This window comes from Cryptomeria japonica, chromosome 3 (assembly GCF_030272615.1).
Source record: "Cryptomeria japonica chromosome 3, Sugi_1.0, whole genome shotgun sequence".
Classification (NCBI taxonomy): domain Eukaryota; kingdom Viridiplantae; phylum Streptophyta; class Pinopsida; order Cupressales; family Cupressaceae; genus Cryptomeria; species Cryptomeria japonica.
Window position 1 is genome coordinate 652,826,551 of NC_081407.1, and position 7,087 is coordinate 652,833,637.

The window sequence follows — 7,087 nt, forward strand, 5'->3', positions numbered from 1 at the left end:
TCTATCAAGATGCAAAATATGATCAGTTAGATCATTACAAGATGTTCAATGATTGTCCGTACAAACAAAGTAGATGAGCCTGCTTATAATGGCAAGGCTAGGGATATGTGAGCACACAAACATGACATGTGGCTCAATAAGAAACAAGGGTAGGTAGGAAATAGGTGTGGGTAGGTAGGAGAAACAATATAATATTCCACATGAGGTGGATCACCCAGTGAATGTGAAATGTAACAACAAGATAAGTCTACAAAAGGTGGAAATTCTCTTACACACACTATCCCAATGTGGCACAAACACCCAAGTGTCTCATACCCAAACTACTATGAAATGCATTTCCTAAGTAAACTTAAATAAGGTGTAATAATATCCAAGATGAATAATTATTTACACCAACACCCCCCCTTAAGTGCAACTTAGAGGAATGCACTTAAGTCAACAATGCAATATGAGTCCCGGCTACTAGGCCATGTTAGTATCCATGTACAAATGCAAATGCAATCTCTCATAAATGGAGAAAGAGAGAAAAACCCAATGGGAAAAAACTTTCCCCCAAAAGAGAAATGAAGAAGAGAGACCATGAAGCCCCCCGCCCCCCAATGTCGAATCTCCTGCAAGGATGGTCCAATGATGTTGATCAAAATACCTCCTCGTAAGGAAGAAAGAGAGCCAATGCTGCACCAATAATGTCAAAGTGTGACAAAACCAGGTATCAAGTCGATGATGATGAATCACTTGCTGCAACAAAATGAAGATCAGGCATGGAGACAACCTGTTGTGAGCATCATCTGGATACTCATAAATGACAGAAATACTGGTACAATCCAAGTCTCACGGGAGTCGTGCACAAATGTGTACAATCTAAGTCTCAACTGGAGCCATGCACCAAGTCTCACAAGATATTCCTAATCTACGTGTACAAGAGGATTACATCAAATAGTCAACAATAACAAGATACAAAGAGGTGTGGCACTTTATGATAGTGCGAGTATAACATCGTTCATGCAAAAGCATACATCATGATAAAATATTCAAATTTGGAAACATGAAAATGATGCCACCAACAAATAAGCCTTGTAGAATACTGCAGATGAAGATGCCTCCGAATGGAATTTCACCAAGAGATATAAATGAACAACTGACCCCCCATAAAAAGATCATGTTGGAACTTGCAAATAATGGCAAAGTGGACTTCTAATTTCAATGATTGCATCTTCTCAAAATGAGATATAAAAGACTTCAACAAATACTGATAGTGATCTAAACTAAGATCTAAACAAAATACAAGTACCAAATAGGTCAAAAAATGATCAAATACTGAAAGTACAATTTCTACTCACAATCACTACAAACTAATAGCAAATTATAAAAGTAGACAAAAAATTATGCACTCTAAAAAAAAACGACACCTGAAAAGGAGTCCATATGAGCCCAAATGAAGCCTCCAAAGTTGTAAAACTCAGGATTTCATGATTTCTGAAAAACCTATATTCGAAAAACAGAAAACTCCCACGCCATTGTACAGATCATGACATTCTACCCCAAAACAAAAAAAATTGCTTGAAAAAAGGAGTCCAAATGACTGAGATATCACTATTTGAAAATTGTCTGCAAAATTATAATTTCTGGAAAATTTCCGCCGCAGCTTCAAACTTCAAATGCCTCTAGATTTGGCCTCCGAAGCCCGATTTGGATGAAACAAAAGGCAAAACTAACTTTCTTGGACCTCATCAATCCAATGGTAACCTCAAATTTGACCCAACAAGCTCCAATAATAACCTGCAATAGAAAGCTCCAAAATACACAACCCCAAATAGCATCAAATTTCTCTCAATTGGCAAACCAATGACACTCTAATGGCTCTGATACCATGTGAGATTTTGTCAAGATCTAGAGGCAATGGAAAGCACAAGTAAAAGAGATCAAAATGTATGATAGAAATAAATTGTATTCTATCAAGATGCAAAATATGATCAACTAGATCATTACAAGATGCTCAATGATTCCCGTACAAACAAAGTAGATGAGTCTGCTTATATAGGCAAGCCTAGGGATATGTGAGCACACAAACATGACATGTGGCTCAATAAGAAACAAGGGTAGATAGGAAATAGGTGTAAGTAGGTAGGAGAAACAATATAATATTCCACATGAGGTGGATCACCCATTGAATGTGAAATGTAACAACAAGATAAGTCCACAAAAGGTGGAAATTCTCCTACACACACTATCCCAATGTGGCACAAACATCCAAGTGTCTCATACCCAAACTACTATGAAATGCATTTCCTAAGTAAACTTAAGTAAGGTGTAATAATATCCAAGATGAATCATTATTTACACCAACACCCCCCCTTAAGTGCAACTTAGAGGAATGCACTTAAGTCAACAATGCAAGATGAGTCCCGGCTACTAGGCCATGTTAGGTATCTATGTACAAATGCAAATGCAATCTCCCATAAACGAAGAAAGAGAGAAAACCCCAATGGGAAAAAACTCTTCCCCAAAAGAGAGATGAAGAAGAGAGACCATGAAGCCCCCCGCCCACCTCCCCCCTCCTCCCCAATGTCGAATCTCTTGCAAGGATGGTCCAATGATGTTGACCAAAATACCTCCTCGTAAGGAAGAAAGAGAGCCAATGTTGCACCAATAATTTCAAAGTGTGACAAAACCAAGTACCAAGTCAATGACGATGAATCACTTGCTGCAACAAAATGAAGATCAGGCATGGAGACAACCTATTGTGAGCATCATCTGGATACTCATAAATGGCAGAAATACTGGTACAATCCAAGTCTCACGGGAGTCATGCACAAATGTGTACAATCTAAGTCTCAACTGGAGCCATGCACCAAGTCTCACAAGATATTCCTAATCTACGTGTACAAGAGGATTACATCAAATAGTCAACAATAACAAGATACAAAGAGGTGTGGCACTTTATGATAGTGCGAGTATAACATCTTTCATGCAAAAGCATACATCATGATAAAATATTCAAATTTGGAAACATGAAAATGATGCCACCAACAAATAAGCCTTGTAGAATACTGCAGATGAAGATGCCTCCGAATGGAATTTCACCAAGAGATATAAATGAACAACTGACCCCCCATAAAAAGATCATGTTGGAACTTGCAAATAATGGCAAAGTGGACTTCTAATTTCAATGATTACATCTTCTCAAAATGAGATATAAGAGACTTCAACAAATACTGCTAATGATCTAAACTGAGATCCAAACAAAATACAAGTACCAAATAGGTCAAAAAATGATCAAATACTGAAGTACAATTTTTACTCACAATCACTACAAACTAATAGCAGATTATAAAAGTAGACAAAAAATTATGCACTCTAAAAAAAAATGACACATGAAAAAGAGTCCATATGAGCCCAAATGAAGCCTCCAAAGTTGTAAAACTCAGGATTTCATGATTTCTGAAAAACCTGTATTCGAAAAACAGAAAACTCCCGCACCATTGTACAGATCATGACATTCTACCCCAAAACAAAAAAAATTGCTTGAAAAAAGGAGTCCAAATGACTGAGATATCACTATTTGAAAATTGTCTGCAAAATTATAATTTCTGGAAAATTTCCGCCGCAGCTTCAAACTTCAAATGCCTCTAGATTTGGCCTCTGAAGTCCAATTTGGATGAAGCAAAAGGCAAAACTGACTTTCTTGGACCTCCTCAATCCAATGGTAACCTCAAATTTGACCCAACAAGCTCCAATAATAACCTGCAATAGAAAGCTCCAAAATACACAACCCCAAATAGCATCAAATTTCTCTCAATTGGCAAACCAATGACACTCTAATGGCTCTGATACCATGTGAGATTTTGTCAAGATCTAGAGGCAATGGAAAGCACAAGTAAGAGAGATCAAAATGTATGATAGAAAAAAATTGTATTCTATCAAGATGCAAAATATGATCAACTAGATCATTACAAGATGTTCAATGATTGCCCGTACAAACAAAGTAGATAAGTCTGCTTATATAGGCAAGGCTAGGGATATGTGAACACACAAACATGACATGTGGCTCAATAAGAAACAAGGGTAGGTAAGAAATAGGTGTGGGTAGGTAGGAGAAACAATATAATATTCCACATGAGGTGGATCACCCACTGAATGTGAAATGTAACAACAAGATAAGTCCACAAAATGTGGAAATTCTCTTACACACATTATCTCAAAAACAATATAATATTCCACATGAGGTGGATCATCCACTGAATGTGAAATGTAACAACAAGATAAGTCCACAAAATGTGGAAATTCTCTTACGCACACTATCTCAATGTGACACAAACACCCAAGTGTCTCATACCCAAACTACTATGAAATGCATTTCCTAAGTAAACTTAAGTAAGGTGTAATAATATCCAAGATAAATAATTATTTACACCAACAAATTCCAACCAGCCAATTGAGATCTTTAAGATTTGAATTTTCACCAAATAATCTTCAATGATAGGAAAAGTTGAAGTGGGAGTGATGTCAATTTTGCTTCCAATTTCATAGCACGTACCTCCCTAACTGAACCAAACAAATCCTTGTTCTCATCCCATACTTGCTTCGAAGTAGTACACTCAATGTAGAAAAACAAGCTATCAGTGGCATGCAAGCAATCAAGCCCATAGCCTCATCGCATTTGTTCTTGTGAGAAAATCTCTCATATTCTTTGAAAAAATCAAGTTGATGGTCACTCAAGGTTGACCACAAACCCTTAAACCAAAGTAAGTACTGCTTTCTAACCTTCCATGTGTAATAATTATTAGGAGTAAGAATCCCAAACCCTAGTTCAACCTTTAGGATAACAAGCACCAAGATAGACAAAATAGACAAATATCTAATAAAATCTAGTCTGAACCCTCCCAAATTTGAATCAATACTAAAATGAAGCACCCGCCACCTGCCCAACAAAATTGAACTTGTCCAAGTGACGATACATGTCTAAGTAATCAATGATTATGTCAAAGTTCCAAAACGTGCATGGAAAGAATGATAAAGCTCTGAATACCTTTCAAATGTCGTTGAAATCATGAAAATGGATAATCTAATAAGAAGTCGTGAGATCGAAGATCCAAAAAGGAAAATGATTATGTCAAAGTTCCAAAACGTGTATGGAAAGAATGATAAAGCTCTGAATACCTTTCAAATGTCGTTGAAATCATGAAAAATGGATAATCTAACAAGAAGTCATGAGATCGAAGATCCAAAAAGGAAAAATTAACTTTAGTTTGCAATAAATTTTACCTATAGCAAAATCTAAAAAAAGTACTTCCAGCTTTTTGTTGATATCACGTTTGCAAAATTTTGATATCGTGATGAGAAGTTATGCTCCAAAGAAAAAATGTCTTTCTAGGGCTTTGGAGGGGCCAAATCTCAACCCAAAGAGGGCTTATGAGTGGTTGATGTTAACCTATGCAAATCGGGTATTAAAAAAAAGTCACCTCAAGTGACGATGGGAAAAGGGGTGGCAGGGTGGTAGCTAGTAGGCAAGAAATGAACTTGCTTAATATTAAGATCTATGAGATATTGATCAAATGATGATCAATGAGATATGTTAGAAAGTGTACATGAACTTACTTATATAGGCAAGGTGAGTGATAGGATTAAACAAGATGTTGCAATGTGTCTTAACCCTATGTTATGAGACAACTTAAAACAAATATTAAATGACTTAAGACACAAGAAGTACTAACTTCTAGAAATAACACCTAGAACCTAAGTTAACTTGTGAATAGGTTCACATTAGGGAATTAGTTATTAGACAACAACTTTAAACAAATATTAAATCACCTAGGACACAAAAAATAAATGAAATACATGATCCCATTATAACTAACTTCTTGAAATAACACCTAGGATCTAAATTAACTTCATTATGAAAATGGAAATAGATCCTTGTATAGTCCACAATACCAGGAGTTTTGTTCATGGGTCTACAAATGACTTATAGTAATATGAGACTACCGCATATTGGCGGAAGACACCTAACTATGCTATAAACGAGGTGTACATATCTTACACCCATATAAGAATTGAGCTTGTGACCTCTTTTTGAAGAGTACAAATTTGTCAACACTAAGCCAACTCAAGTGCACAACTAAGAAATTAATTACAACATAACCTTATTCATATTTAACACACATATAAGTAAAACAAATGTATTACCAAAAAAAAAATTTAAAAACTAAGAGTGGTACCAAAATCAATAACAATGAATCAATGGGCCCTTGATCTAGTGGTGAAGTTGAATGGCTCCAAATGAGCCCACCAGGGATCAAGTCTTGCTAAGTGGCAAGCCCTTGCTGGCTTCATGCCCCCGTATCAGGCCCTAAAAACTAATCCGTAAATGCCCTTGCTGGCAATCGTTGGACTGCAGGTCTGCACCTCCATTAAAAAAAAAGAAACAATAACCAGACCTCCATTAAAAAAAAAGAAACAATAACAATGTAGATGCAATAAAATTTGTGTCCATTTTACAAAACCTTGCTGGCAATCATTGGACTGCAGGTCTGGACCTCCGTGAATGCCCTTGCTGGCAATCATTGGACTGCTATGAAGTTTGAAGAGAATAGGGTTCACGCTTCTGCCCCCGAGCTCCTCTGTGGATTGGTGACGGACTCTAGTCCTGAGTTTGCACTTGGAATTCAAGCAAGCTCTTGACGAAATTCTCCTTTCAAAGTGGCCACAATTCAATATTTGGAGGGAAAAAACAGTTCAGATGCTTTGGCTTTTGCCTTCCCCCAAGAGACTCACCCTTTACAGTGCACAAATGTTTCTCCTCCTGTGAAATTCAAAGATGAAACCAATACAGAAGTAATCGAAAATGAGTCCTTTTTAAAAAAAAGGTGTGATTGATAGATTCAAAGGGTTGTGATTGAATCTTTCTAAACTCCACAAATGGATCACTAATACCTAGTGCCCCATCCTGAAAGGTGATCTAAAAATTTATCCTCAGGCTTGCGGTTATTTTGTTGTGATTTTTGATATTATTATAGATCACACTACTCTTCTATAATTTTTCTTTGGGACTGGGACAAACATATGCTCATGGTCACACCCTAGAATC